This window comes from Gigantopelta aegis, chromosome 5, assembly GCF_016097555.1.
Source record: "Gigantopelta aegis isolate Gae_Host chromosome 5, Gae_host_genome, whole genome shotgun sequence".
Classification (NCBI taxonomy): Eukaryota; Metazoa; Mollusca; class Gastropoda; order Neomphalida; family Peltospiridae; genus Gigantopelta; species Gigantopelta aegis.
Genome location: NC_054703.1, coordinates 37,016,556 through 37,033,075, shown reverse-complemented (window position 1 = coordinate 37,033,075; position 16,520 = coordinate 37,016,556).

The window sequence follows — 16,520 nt, the reverse complement described above, 5'->3', positions numbered from 1 at the left end:
ACTATTATGTTTACAAACACACTACTATTAAAAATGACACATTCGGGAAGAATGACCCATATATAATTATGGAATGTCTTTTGTAATCTTCTAGTTACAAAACGTTGTAGTTTGAGAGACATTGACAGAGAAGTCTATTATAAAAGTACTTTTGAATATCTACTTTTTGGATATTTGAGGAGAGGCATTGCCACCACTCAGGCTAGGCGCTCTGAAAAATAGCAAGTGATGTTTTAATTGGACGTCCAATTAAAAAGGCGCAGGATTTAGCGCAGTCGGTAGAACGCCGTCGTGATATACATGTGACACAGGATCGACATTCTCTGCGGCCCCATGTGTCGAACATAATGTTGACTTTAAGTGTAAATGTTTATACTTGGATTATGGTTCATGAGCGAGCGCAATGTGTTCGAAAACAGTTCATAGGGACGACGACGATAAACGAAAGGGAACACAAAGGGCGCGAGAAATGCACACTAACGTATTCACAAATGCATAATGATCTATATTCAAAACGACACATTCGGGAAGAATGGCCCATATATAATTATAGAATGTCTTTTGTAATGTTCTAGTCACACATCGTTATAGTTTCAGAGACATTGTCAGAGAAGTTATGTTTTAAAAGTACTTTTGAATATCTACTTTTTCGATATTTGAGGAGGAGACGCATTGCCACCACTCAGGGTATGCACACTGAAAAATAGCAAGTGATCTTTTACTTGCACGTCCAATTAAAAAGGCGCAGGATTTAGCGCCGTCGTGATGTACATGTGACATAGGATCGAAATTCTCTGTCGCCCCATGTGTTGAACATAATGTTGTTGTTTAAATGTAAATGTTTATACTTGGATTATGGTTCATGAGTGAACGCAATGTGTTCGAAACCAGTTCATTCTCAAACGTACTCACCGAATGGACCTGCAATTTAACAGAAACAAACAATATTACTATTCAGTACATATAGTATTAAGCAAAGACATTATTGTTATGTTGGGAATTATATTCAGTAATACACTATCAACTACTGTTGAAATGTTTAGTGTAATCAAGTGCGTCTTGCAATGTCCATAGAACTCAAGATAAACAAAGTAAGGATAAAGACTATGGCAAGTAATCCAAAACCACAAGGAGGTAACAACATCAGTGTGTGCGGGTGTGTGTATGTTCGTGTGCGTGTACGTGTGCGAGAGAGAGAGAGAGAGAGAGAGAGAGAGAGAGAGAGAGAGAGAGAGAGAGAGAGAGAGAGAGAGAGAGAGAGAGAGAGGGGGGGGAGGGAGAGAGATACAGATATATAGACGTACACACACAGAAATAGACGTGCTGAGTAATTGGGATGATGACCAAGATAAACGAATGGGAACACAAAGGGCGGGAGAAATAGATAGGTTTAAATATGATCGACTAAAATGGAATATTAGCAATGCCGTAGATAATTCAAGAGAAATGTTCACACAACGTTGTAGTTGTAATTTTGATTTGGTAGTGTACACCGTGAAGCATAAACTATTATGTTTACAAAGACACTACTATTCAAAACGACACATTCGGGAAGAATGGCCCATATATAATTATAGAATGTCTTTTGTAATGTTCTAGTCACACATCGTTATAGTTTGAGAGACATTATCAGAGAAGTCATATTAGTCGGGTCAATATATGAAAAATAATGGCTGAACCCCAAACAAATTTATACAAAAGGTTTTTTGGTTTTAATGTTATCCATGGGTCATCAGTTATTGCAGAAAAAAAGTCTCCCAAAATCTGACCCCGAGAACATGATTAATTTTCATAATTTCAAGATGGCGACCCCCTCAAATTTCAATCTACTACAAACTTTTTACTGGTTCAATTTAGACCCTATAAATGTATTACCAACAGATAGAAACATGATACCAAACAAACAAAAAAACAAAAAAGTCTATCGAAATTGTTTTGTGACGTCATAGTTACATCAAATTGACGTCATAGCTGCCATTTGTAATTTCAAGTAAAATAAAATAAGCTAATTATGAGATGGACAACCCTTTCACAGAGGATAGCAAAGACTTACTGAATTTGAATTCAAAGCTTACAATGCCGGAAAAGGTCATCAGTACAGTCAGGAAAATAGAGGACCTAGGGAAATCTCAAAATCTCAAAATTTATCAATACCACAATTCCGCGGAACAAATTGCCCCTGTTCAGCAGACCAGGTACGGAGAAAAGTAAGATCACGGGAAAGGTGTCTGAACTGAAGAATGACCAGGCCCTATTTTCAAGATTATACATTGCAAGCCAACGACGAGAAGGGGACCTTGCTGAATTCTTTCGTCACGAAAACCAACCTGCACCACCATCTCTTTCTGATAAAGGCAACATTAGACAAGGGGGCAAATACCATCTCCTCGTGTGGGATGTGTATCTAGACGACAGTCTCAAGGCTTACACTAGGGAATGCCGAGGTGAAGGTACACGACGACGTGTTACTTCCGATACAAGGGTAATAGGCAATTGGTCGGGTTTTCTCCGCAATGATGAGAACAAGAAAGAACTGTTTGAGTTTCTAGCTTACAAATGTGCTGAATGTAATTCCGAAGACAAGGTCATCATATCCACCACTGGTCAAACTGTTGTTTGTTCTGTCAAGGATATGAACATTCAGGAACTACAGCCATGTACACAGGAGGAGGCTGATACCCGAATTATGTTGCACATCAGGGATGCTGCCCAATGTGGGCATGGAAAAGTCATGATTCAAAGTGTTGATATTGATGTTGCTGTCATTGCAACATCTTGTTTCCATTCGACTGGACTCCAGGAAATGTGGCTGGCCTTTGGAACTGGTCAGAAGTTCCGATGGATTGCGATACATGAAATTGCAACTCACCTTGGTCCAGCTAAATCCAAAGCACTGTCCTTTTTTCATCCTTTCACCGGGTATGACACTGTGTCCTTATTTTTAAACCATGGAAAAAAATCATCATCGCAAACGTGGCAGAGTTACCCTGAGGTAACAGAAGCATTTGTAAAGTTCTCATTGCAGCCCAAGGATGTCACCAATGATCTCATTACTATGCTTGAGCGCTTTGTGGTTCTTTTGTACGATCGTACATGCGTATTGGATAGTGTAGATGAGGCTAGGATGTACTTATTCAAAAAAAGATCCAGAGAAATCGAGAGCATTCCACCAACGGCAGCTGCCTTAAAGGAGCACACAATGCGGGCAGCTTATCAAGCAGGACACATCTAGGGGCAAGCTCTGACTGGCGAGCCAACAGTTCCCTCCCCCTCAGATTGGGGTTGCAAGAAGCAGGATGGTCTTTGGGCACCCGTATGGACGAAACGACAAGAAGCAGCCAAGGCCTGTTATGAATTGCTATGCTACCACTGCAAGTCGGCTTGTAAAGGAAATTGCAAGTGTTTCAAAGCTAACTTGTAGTGTACAGCACTTTGCAGTTGTGATGGTCAATGTTTCGAAGACTAGGCATTCTTTGCAGGGCATAATTGCAGATGACTTAGATTTTGTTTTTCTGTGGCGTGGAAAAAGTTATCAAAAATACTGATTATGATCATACTGATTTTGATGCAAGTGAGGCGAGGACAAGTGAAATGTAACGGGTGTTCGTTGTTGAATTGTCTTGAAAATCTGCACTTGTTTCGCCATCATGGATAATGTGCTTAACATGATAATTTGAACCCCTGTTGAACGTATGTTGGTGTACGCTATATTTTGGAGAATATTGTCACCAAACAATTGACCACAATGGCAGCCATATTGGATTCCAAGATGGCAGAGATTGATACAGATTGTCCAGGTTGTCAACTGATACAAGATCATTGAAAGTTCACCGTAATCATTGAAAGTATGAATCATTTAACATGTCAGTCTTAAACACTTTTAACGAAAATAAGGATCAGATGGCGGCCATCTTGAATTATAGGCCTTCGTAAATGATCTCATGTTATACTACGAGCATGAAATCACGGGTGTAGGAGTTGAAAGTATTTTTGTATCTGCAATAACTGCAAAGATATGGACAAAATATGGTTCATGTGGTGGCCATCTTGAAATCCAAGATGGCGGACAGTACAGGAAGTTGTAAATGGTCTCATATGATTCTATGACTAGGAAAACATGTGGGTAGCCATTTAAAATATATCTGTACCTGCCCTAATATTGAAGATATTGAGGGAACTATATACTGGATGGTGGCCATATTAAAATCCAAGATGGCCACCACCAGGGGCTTTTCTGAGATGGGTCCTAATCGAAAATTAATTGTATTGGGATGTACTACCCACCTGCAAAGTTTCATGCTTTCCCCAAAAAGTGAACGATTGTCCCCCTTACCCGCTGGACTATAGGGCATTATTTGCAACAAATCTCACCTATGATGTCACGTGACGTCAATTTGACGTAACTATGACGTCACAAAACAATTTCGATAGACTTTTTTGTTTTTTTTGTTTGTTTGGTATCATGTTTCTATCTGTTGGTAATACATTTATAGGGTCTAAATTGAACCAGTAAAATGTTTGTAGTACATTGAAATTTGAGGGGGTCGCCATCTTGAAATTATGCAAATTAACCATGTTCTCGGGGTCAGATTTTGGGAGACTTTTTTTTCTGCAATAACTGATGACCCATGGATAACATTAAAACCAAAAAACCTTTTGTATAATTTTTTTTGGGGTCAAACCGTATATTGACCCGACTATATTTTAAAAGTACTTTTGAATATCTACTTTTTGGATATTTGAGGATGAGACGCATAGCCACTACACAGACTACGTGCACTGAAAAATAGCAAGTGATCTTTTACTTGCACGTCCAATTAAAAAGGCGCAGGATTTAGCGCCGTCGTGATGTACATGTGACATAGGATCGAAATTCTCTGTCGCCCCATGTGTTGAACATAATGTTGTAGTTTAAATGTAAATGTTTATACTTGGATTATGGTTCATGAGTGAACGCAATGTGTTCGAAACCAGTTCATTCTCAAACGTACTCACCGATGGGACCTGCAATTGAACAGAAACAAACAATATTACTATTCAGTACATATAGTATCAAGCAAAGACATTATTGTTATGTTGGGAATTATATTCAGTAATGCACTATCAACTACTGTTGAAATGTTTAGTGTAATCAAATGCGTCTTGCAATGTCCATAGAACTCAAGATAAACAAAGTAAGGATAAAGACTATGGCAAGTAATCCGAAACCACAAGGAGGTAACAACATCAGTGCGTGTGGGTCTGAGAGAGAGAGAGAGAGAGAGAGAGAGAGAGAGAGAGAGAGAGAGAGAGAGAGAGAGAGAGAGAGATAGAGAGAGAGGTGGGAGGAGTGAGGGAGAGAGATACAGATATATAGACACAGACACAGATAGACGTGTTGAGTAATAGGGATGACGACCATGATAAACGAATGGGAACACAAAGGGTGCGTGAAATGCTCACTGACGTATGCAGACATGCATAATAATCAATATTATGATGAAACAGATAGGTTTAAATATGATAAACTAAAACAGAATATTAGTAATGCCTTACATAAATCAAGGGAAAATGTTCACACAACGTTGTAGTTGTAATTTTTATTTGGTAGTGTACACCGTGAAGCATAAAACTGCTAAAGCTATTCACAAAATATCAACTAAATATATTGGGGTATTGCGAGAAAAGTTGGCATGAATCCTTTTGTAGATGTTTTTTATTTATGACATTAGTCTCAAATAAATAATCTACAAAAAGTCGAGTGTCAGAAATATTGTTTAGTTCAACCAGTCTTTAGATAACAAATAATCTATCATGAGTGGCTGTTGAAGACAGTGAATTCCCATCCCCAGAGTTACAATTGTTTGCTTGAAACGAGCCTTAGCGAGGTTTAGACAAAACACATGCACTGTGTCTGGAGTTTTGGATCTCTCAGTCTTCAAATGCCACGAGTGTTTGATTATTTTTCTTGCATACCTAAAATCCGAACCACATTGTTAACAATTATGAGAAAATTACTCTTCCCCCCACATTTTGAAAAAAATTGTAAAACAACCATTACAACGACACAGATTCCAGATGATAACTATGTCGCCTACACCGACTTCGCTGCGATCGCATAGAATGAAGAAAAAAACACCAAAAACCCCCAAAAAACCCCCAAACAAACAAAGAAAACAAACAAACAACAGTCATGTAATTTTCTGCCAGGTGACATTTTGCCTTTTTATGAAATACTCTCCAAGGAATGCACGTTCACCTATTATGTGTCAGCAGCGTTATGTGTAAGTCAACGAAAATGTTGCATAGAAGAATTTTGGTTCATTGTCTTGGATAATTTTCCAGTCATTTAAGAATGTTCGATGCCTCACCATTTGTTACGATGTTGACCACCTATCACGCACTATTCCATAAAAAGTTGAAAAAACAAAGCTATTTAAAGATCGCTGCTTGGTCTTCAAACGCATTCACCTGATCCCAGAGATAAGACATGACTATAAAGTATAAAACATTATCTTCACAAAGGCACTGCTATGCAAAGTGACACATTCAAGGAAAATGGCCCATATGTAATTATGGAATGTCTTTCATAACGTTTTACTCATACAGCGTTGTAGTTTAAGAGACATTGTCAGAAAAGTCATATTTTAAAACAGCCCGATTACTCTGACTGTGAAAGAGCTAGACGGACATTTAAACAATTATACGCTCTCATTACAGTCAGAGACCAAGCTGTGTAAATTGTTGGCAATCGCTGCCCACCACACGGTAGTCAAAGATTCCCGCTCTAATACCACAACAATCTATGTTTGATGTCAAATACACTTACTTCAATCATTTTTGAGTTGCTTGATTAAAACAAATCCAGATATTAATCACTAATACACACACTACAGAAAGAAACCAGACAGCACCCACATTCAGCTAAGCTTCGGCAAATTCTGGACAGCAGAATTCTAAGTTCGCCGATCTATATTGTGACGAAGCGTCACATGATCGCCCACTCAGGCATTCCGTCTTCCAAGGGCCGTCTCATACGATATTACGACAAGTGCCCGACAATCACCAAAATAAAAAGAAGAAGTTTGTTTTGTTTAACGACACCACTAGAACACATTGATTCATTAATCATCGGCTATTGGATGTCAAATATTTGGTAATTTTATCACAGTGTTAGAGAGGAAACCCGCTACATTTTACCATTAGTAGCAAGGGATCTTTTATATGCACCATGCCACAGATAGGATGGCACATACTGCAGCCTTTGGTATACCAGTCGTGGTGAACTGGATGGAGCAAAAAATAGCGCAATGGACCCACCGACGAGGATCGATCCCAGTCCGACCACGCATCAAGTGAGAGCTTTACCACTAGGATGCATGGACAATTACCAAAGAGAGTGGTACACACACAGGCATGCGCCCGCGCACACACACACACACACGCACACGCGCACCCACCCACCCACACCCACACCCACACCCACACACACACAGAAACAATATTACATTCACGTTTTCTGAAGGTGAAAAAGTATTTGATCTACGAGTTGTATGGTTGCTTGGTGTGTGTTGTAAAAATACCCTGAAAACAAATAAGGAATTTTATCCTGCAACCATTGTTTCTATTGGCAGAATATGTCGGATAAAGTAAAGTCATATCCTGCTACTAGCAGGATATGACCTTTGACGTCATTCATGTGACGTCACACGCATAGCTACATTACAAAATAGCTCTAGGTCATCGTACAATGTGGATGAAATAACAGAAATAATAGCTTTTCCCCTTAATTTTTATGGTTTGCAGGATAAAGATAATAACTAGTTAATGACGTCGGATATCTGCTTTATCCTGTGAAGGTAAGAATGGGGAATTCCGCGAGGTTCTATTATAGCAAAGTCATAAACGTATTGTCACGGTGTTTGACTTTTCATATTTGTTCGTGTACAACACCGTGTTTTCTTGAACTGGCTTCGACGACGTATTTGTAACCTTTCCCTTGCGCTTCTTTGGGTAAAAGGATTAGTTCCTTACTTTACAGGTTTTTATATAAACCATAGTTGAGTGTTTTTGAAACCTACTTTGTCTGCCTTGTAGACACCTTAAATGACATTACTTAATTTTATGTTTATGTTAGCCAACTTTAAAACATCACACAGATGCGTTTTATTACCAGCTTTCTAATGCACCTAATAAAACAATTATCAGGTTAGTGAGTAGAAGGTTATATGAGATTAAGTGATGTTAACTAACACAGCTCCGCGCTCGGTGCTCGGCACTCAGTTTTTGGGGCAGACTTTATCACGGCTTTTTGTGACTATTTTCTTTTACCATAATTCTGTGTTTGTTTGCGACACAGTATGTGCTATAACCATATTTGTTTATAATTCACAATGGAATGTTTTATATGTATTTGTAACCCTTTCCCTTACGCTTCTTTGGGTAAAAGGATTAGTTCCTTACTTTACGGGTTTTTATATAAACCATAGTTGAGTGTTTTTGAAAGCTATTTTGTCTGCCTTGTAGACACCTTAAATGACATTACTTAATTTTATGTTTATGTTAGCCAACTTTCTAATGCACCTAATAAAACATTTATCGGGTTAGCGAGTAGAAAGTTATATGAGATTTAGTGATGTTAACTAACACAAAATGGCCGTCGGGTAATCTTGAGTACGTCTAAAAATGGTGGCTCCAGTGACGTCCATACTACTTCCATTAGACCAATCGGATACCGAGTTGGCTGGGGTATTTAACGGTTGGCACTCAGTTTTTGAGGGAGATCAGTACATTTTTGAAGTGCCCAAAAAGCATGTAGTTTATTTCGATGGGGTATTCCCCCCCTCCCCCCTCTGGATATTTTTTCTTTGTGCCATGTGTTCGAATGGATGGATATACACAGCGGGGTATGGTGAGATACTTTTAGTTCTTGCGTTTGCCTGGTATTTGTTGACAATGTAATGTTATAATTGTGTCTTATTTCCAATCCCGATGTGCAATCGAAATGGAAACCACCGTAAGATAGCCTCCAAAATGCTTTATCATAAATTGTCGTAGGTTTAAATTATATTGATATTTTGGTTATATAGATATAGTTAGGGTATCCATGTGATTTTAACCTGAGCTAAAAACATTTGGCCATATTTGCATAACTACCCACAGTGTAAGCTATTTGCAATTTATTGTAGTTGTTAGATCTTTAAGAATCTAGGGTTATATAAGTATAGTTAGGGTATCCATGTGATTTTAACCTGATCTAAAAACCTTTGGCCATATTTGCGTAACTACCCACAGTGTACGTTATTTGTAATTTATTGTAGTTGTTGATGTTCTGTTTAGTAGATAGATGTGTATCTGACTAACTTAGTATAATTAAATTATACTTGAGTGTAATATTGTTTTATACAGATGTCATAAATAAATAATTATAATATAGTTAGTGTTGGTGTAGTTAGTTTAGTGGATATTAGAGATTGTGGATAGTTTTATCATTAACTAAGCAATTAGACTTTTCTTACTGAATTAAACCTTCCTGCGGCGTGGCCAGCTAGACATTATGTCATACTCCTAGACTGAGACGTAGCTATACAGTTCGCCCCGTTACACGTATACTTACAGGTTATGACTTTTGACGTCACTCATGTGACGTCACTCACACGCATATATAGTTACATTACAGAATTGCTCATTTGACCTGTAGGTCATCGCAAAATGTAGCTGAAATAACAACAACAACAACAACAAAATAATAGCTTTTCCACTTAATTGTTATGGTCTGCAGGATAAAGATAATATTTACTAGTTAATGACGTATGATATCGGCGTTATCTTTTTCAGGCCGAATGATAAATTCCACTAAGCAAGCCTCGTGGAATTTCCCATTATTACCTTCATATGATAAAGCCGATATCCTACGTCATTAACTAAACGCGGATGCAGGTTTTCTGAAGAGGTGGGAAAGGGTGCGGGGGGTGGGGGGGTCCAAATGTAATATTTTTATTATTTAAGCATTTAGAACAGTCAATATAATCACGTTTCCCCTTTAAGGTTATGGTCGGTTTTCAAAAAGGGACCCCTGGATACCCCCCCCCCCCCCCCGGATCCGCTACTGGTGAGGGCGCCCAATGTTTTGTTTTTACCAAAATGTACTCACCGTTTTTTTCTTCGAACAGAGTAGCTGCAATTAATAAAATAACAATATTAATATTTAGTACAGTAACAGATCTGCTGTGTTCTTTTCGGATTAATTTTGGTAATACACTATAATGAGTATTGAAGAAATGTTTAGTGTGACCATATGCATATTGCATTATCCATTATATAACACAACATAGGATAAAGTCGATGAACCGGCCTCCATGGCGCAGTGGTTAAGCCATCGGACTACAGGATGGTACGTACAGGGTTTGCAGGCCGGTACCCGCTCCAATCCAAAGCGAGTTCTTAAGGGCTCAATGTGTAGGTGTAAGGCCACTTCAATCTCTTCTCTCTGACTAACCACTAACCATCTAACAACTAACCCACTGTACTGGACATACAGCCTAGATAGCTGAGGTGTGTGCACTGGACAGCATGGTTGAACCGTAATTGGATATAAGCACGAACATAAGTAGAAATGAAAAAAAGAAGTCTATGAGGCCCGTATTAATAATAGTTTTTGCGTGTTTGTGTGTTTATCTCTGTGTTTGTCGGATGTCACTGTTAACAGAGTATAAATAATATTGTGTTGAAACTGTTACTGACAATAAATTAAAGGGACGGACCGTATTTTCCACTATTAGAGCCGTTTACGATCACTGAAATCAAACATTACTTATATTGTATTGTTAAGATTATCCATTTCCGTACAACTGAAGAGTATCTGGTCATCCTGGTGTTTCTAATAGCACACAATGCATTTTTTTCTTTCATATTTTTAAAAACGCACGTGTGTCTGAGAAGTAACAGTTATGGAGTCACGTTTTAGTTTATTTTTAAGGGTATTTCAACATCACAGACTCTTGTTTCACTCTGTTGTATCCAAACCGCAGGATTGAAGCTTTTAAGCTGGACTGCCAGCACTAGAGCCTTATAAATAAATGCCCACAAAGAAACTGCGTAAACTAAGATCTGTTAATTTTGACTCCACCATCTTATCATGTATTTATTATAACCCTGTGCATCCAGTGTTGATTTGAGTCGTATGGCTGCTTGGTGTGTGTTGTAAAAATACCCTGAGAGAAAACAAATAAGGGATTTTATCCTGCAACCATCATTTCTACTGGCAGAATATGTCGGATAAAGCAAAGTCATATCCTGCTACTAGCATGATATGACCTTTGGCGTCATTCATTCGACGTCACACGCATAGCTACATTACTAAATAGCTCTAGGTCATCGTACAATGTGGCTGAAATAACAGAAATAATAGCTTTTCCCCTTAATTTTTAGGTTTGCAGGATAAAGATAATAACTAGTTAATGACGTCGAAGATCTGCTTTATGCTGTGAAGGTAAGAATGGGGAATTCCGCGAGGTTCAATTATAGGAAAGTCATAAACGTATACTTACAGGTTATGAATTTTGACGTCACTCATATGACGTCACTATCACGCATACATAGTTACATTACAGAATTGCTCATTTGACCTGTAGGTCATCGTAAAATGTAGCTGAAATAACAAAACATAATAGCTTTTCCACTTAATTGTTATGGTCTGCAGGATAAGGATAATATTTACTAGTTAATGACGTATGATATCGGCTTTATCTTTTTCAGGCCGAATGATAAATTTCACTAAGCAAGCCTCGTGGAATTTCCCATTTTTACCTTCATGTGATAAAGCCAATATCCTACGTCATTAACTAGACACGGATGCAGGATTTCTGAAAGAGGTGGTGTGTGTGTGTGTGTGTGTGTGTGTGTGTGTGTCCAAATGTAATATTTTTATTATTTAAGCATTTTTGTTTTTTTTCCAAAATGTACTCACGGTTTGTTTCTAGTAATGGAGTATCTGCAATTAATAAAATAACAATATTAATATTTAGTACAGAAACAAATCAGTTATTTTCTTTTGGGATCAATTTTGGTAATACATTATAATGAGTATTGAAAAAATGTTTAGGTTGACCACATGCTTATTGCATTATCCATTAAACAGAATGTAACACAGCATAGGATAAAGTCGATGAACCGGCCTCGATGGCGCAGTGGTTAAGCCATCGGACTAGAGGATGGTACGTACAGGGTTCGCAGGCCGGTACCAGCTCCAACCCAGAGCGAGTTCTTAAGGGCTCAATGTGTAGGTGTAAGGCCTCTACACCCTCTTCTCTCTGACTAACCAACTAACAACTAACCCACTGTCCTGGACAGACAGACAGTGTGCACTGGACACCACGATTGAACCTTAATTGGATAGAAGAACGAACATAAGTAGAAATGAAAAAAAAGAAGAAGTCTATGAAGCCCGTATTAATAATAGTGTTTACGTGTTTGTGCGTTTATCTGTGTGTTTGTCGGATGTCACTGTTAACAGAGTATAAATAATATTATGTTGAAACTGTTACTAACAATAAATTAAAGGGACGGACCGTATTTTTCACTATTAGAGCCGTTTATGATCACTGAAATCAAACATTACTTATATTGTATTGTTAAGATTATCCATTTTGTGTGTCTGGTCATCCTGGTGTTTCTAATACCACACAATACATTTTTCATATTTTTAAAAACGCATATGTGTCTGAGAAGTAACAGTTATGGAGTCGCGTTTTAGTTTATTTTTAAGGGTATTTCAACGTCACAGATTCTTGTTTCACTCTGTTTTATCCAAATTTGTTACAGGTTTGTAAATTAACCAAAGTTAGTGTCCATTTTTACGAGTTGAAAGTAGGATCTAGGTAAAAAATACGCCTTAATCATTAAAAACTAGGGTCTGTCCCTTTAACAACCGGCGGACGGGATTTAGCTCTGTCGGTTGAAGGCTCGCCTGAGGTGCTTGCGTCGCAGGATCGAACCTTTTAAGCTGGTCTGCCAGCCCTAGAGCCGTATAAATAAATGCCCCAAAAGAGACTGCATAAACTAAGATCTGTTAATTTTGACTCCACCATCTTATCATTGTTTTATTCAAATAATTATAACCCTGTGCATCCAGTGTTGGTTCGGATCCCTGTCAATTCAGAACAGAAATAAATTAAATACAATTATCAATATAAGTAGCAAAACAGCAGGATGCCCTACTAGAAGTGTAGTTACTACTTACAAAAAAACACACAAAAAAAAACAAACAAAAACGAGCCTTGAAACATCCGAACAAATGATTGACGACCCACCATGTTTTAAACAGGGTAGTTCCCAGATCGATAACCAACAGTTTAAAACAGACCTTTCCCCACGATTATTTTAAGGTGCTTTCATTTTCAGATTCAGTTTATTTAACTCAAATTAAGCCAAGATAAGTGGGGTTGGAGTAGTGGTTTGAACATATTTTAGTGTTTGCCTTAAAACCAGCAAATCATGTTTTTATGTATTAACTTTTTTTTATTATATTATTTATTTGATATTTCTTTAATTTTTTTTATATTTTATTTATATATATATATTTTTTATTATTATTATAATTAGTATTTTATGTTTATTATGTCATCATTTTGTCACTACCATGTTTAAATGAAAATATTAGGAAGTGTTCTCGTTGGGTGAAAATTAATTTCTGGTGTGTCCAGAATAAAATACAATTTTACCTTAAGAGTATTATTTTTTATCAACATTTCGTGATTTCCTTTTAAAGCTCTTCTATAGATATATTTGTCCATACGACCGCAGTCTATTGTTTTCAGAGAGTCAGTTTCATATTGATATAATCCATCTAGGTTTGCAATCGCGGGGGAGGGGGGGGGGGGGGGGTCAAGGAAGTAAAAAAGAGGGCTTTATCCTAGAATACAAACCGTTTTGCCTTTTTATGGAATACTCTCCAAGAACTCCACGCTCACCTATTCTGTATCAGCAGCGTCATGTGTAACTCAACGAAAATGTTGCATATAATTTTGGTTCATTGTCTTGGATTATTTTCCAATCATTTAAGAATGTCCGATGCCTCACCATCTGTTACGATGTTGACCACCTATCGGACCCTATTCTGTACAAAGTTGATAAATAAAGCTATTTAAAGATCGCTGCTTGGTCTTCAAACGGATTCACCTGATCCCAGACATAAGACATGACTATAAAGTATAAAACATTATCTTTACAAAGGTACTACTATGAAAGTGAAACATTCTGGGAGAATGGCTCATATATAATTATATGGGAATATTTTGTATTCGTTGTAGCTTCAGAGACATTATCAGACAAGTAATATTTTAAAAGTATTTTGAATATCTACTTTTTGGATATTCGAGGAGGAGACGCACTGCTACCACATAGGCTACGCATACTGAAAAACAGCAAGTGATCTTCCATATGCAAGTTCACTTAAAAAGGTGCAGGATTTAGCGTAGTCGGTACAACGTAATCCTAAACCACAATGAGGTAACAACATCAGTGTGTGCGGGTGTGTGTATGTGTGTGTGTGTGTGTGTATGGTGTACATGTGCGATAGGATCGAAATTCTTTGCGGCCCCATGTGTCGAACATAATGTTGTACATTAAATGTAAATGTTTATACTTGGATTATGATTCATGAGTGTGCCCAATGTGTTCGAAAACAGTTCATTCTCAAACGTACTCACCCTTTGGGCCTGCAATTAAAAAGAGAGAAACAATATTACTATTCAGTACATACAGTAATAAGCAAACACATTATTGGTACGTTGGGAATTATATTCAGTAATACACTAATTATTGTTGAAATGTTTAATGTAATCACGTGCGTCTTGCAATGTCCATAGAACTCAATATACACAAAATAATGATAAAGACTAGGGCAAGTAATCCGAAACAACAAGGAGGTAACAACATCAGTGTGTGCGTGTGTGTGTGTGTATGTGTATATGAGAGAGAGAGAGAGAGAGAGAGAGAGAGAGAGAGAGAGAGAGAGAGAGAGAGAGAGAGAGAGAGAGAGAGAGAGGTGGGAGGAGGGAGGGATAGCGATACAGATATATAGACACACTCACACAGATAGACGTGTTGAGTAATAGGGATGCCGACCAAGATAAACGAAAGGGAACACATAGGGCACGACAAATGCTTACTGACGTATGCACACATGCATAATAATCAATATTATGATGAAACAGATACGTTTAAATATGATAAACTAAAACGGAATATTAGCAATGCCTTACATAATTCAAGGGAAAATGTTCACACAACGTTGTAGTTGTAATTTTTATTTGGTAGTGTACACCGTGAAGCGTAAAGCTACTAAAGCTATTCACAAAATATCAGCTAAATATATTGGGGCATTGCGAGAAAAGTTGGCATGAATCCTTTTGTAGATGCTTTTTTTTAATGACATTAGTCTCAAATAAATAATCTACAAAAAGTCGAGTGTCAAAAATATTTTCTAGTTCAACCAGTCTTTAGATAACAAATAATCTATCATGAGTGGCTGTTGAAGACAGTGAATTACCATCCCGAGAGATACAATTGTTTGCTTGAAACGAGCCTTAGCGAGGTTTAGACAAAACACATGCACTGTGTCTGGAGTTGTGGATCTCTCAGTCTTCAAATGCCACGAGTGTTTGATTATTTTTCTTGCATACCTAAAATCCGAACCACATTGTTAACAATTATGAGAAAATTACTCTTCCCCCCACATTTTGAAAAAAATTGTAAAACAACCATTACAACGACACAGATTCCAGATGATAACTATGTCGCCTACACCGACTTCGCTGCGATCGCATAGAATGAAGAAAAAAACACCAAAAAACCAAAAAAAAACCCCAAACAAACAAAGAAAACAAACAAACAACAGTCATGTAATTTTCTGCCAGGTGACATTTTGCCTTTTTATGAAATACTCTCCAAGGAATGCACGTTCACCTATTATGTGTCAGCAGCGTTATGTGTAAGTCAACGAAAATGTTGCATAGAAGAATTTTGGTTCATTGTCTTGGATTATTTTCCAGTCATTTAAGAATGTTCGATGCCTCACCATTTGTTACGATGTTGACCACCTATCACGCACTATTACATAAAAACTTGAAAAAACAAAGCTATTTAAAGATCGCTGCTTGGTCTTCAAACGCATTCACCTGATCCCAGAGATAAGACATGATTATAAAGTATAAAACATTATCTTCACAAAGGCACTGCTATGCAAAGTGACACATTCAAGGAGAATGGCCCATATGTAATTATGGAATGTCTTTCATAACGTTTTACTCATACAGCGTTGTAGTTTAAGAGACATTGTCAGAAAAGTCATATTTTAAAACAGCCCGAGTACTCTGACTGTGAAAGAGCTAGACGGACATTTAAACAATTATACGCTCTCATTACAGTCAGAGACCAAGCTGGCCTCAGACTAGAGTTATCCACCCATTTGGTTGTCCAAAATACGGAAGTTAATGCGAGAAAATATAGTTTTCTTGTGATGTGATTAATGGCTGGGGAGC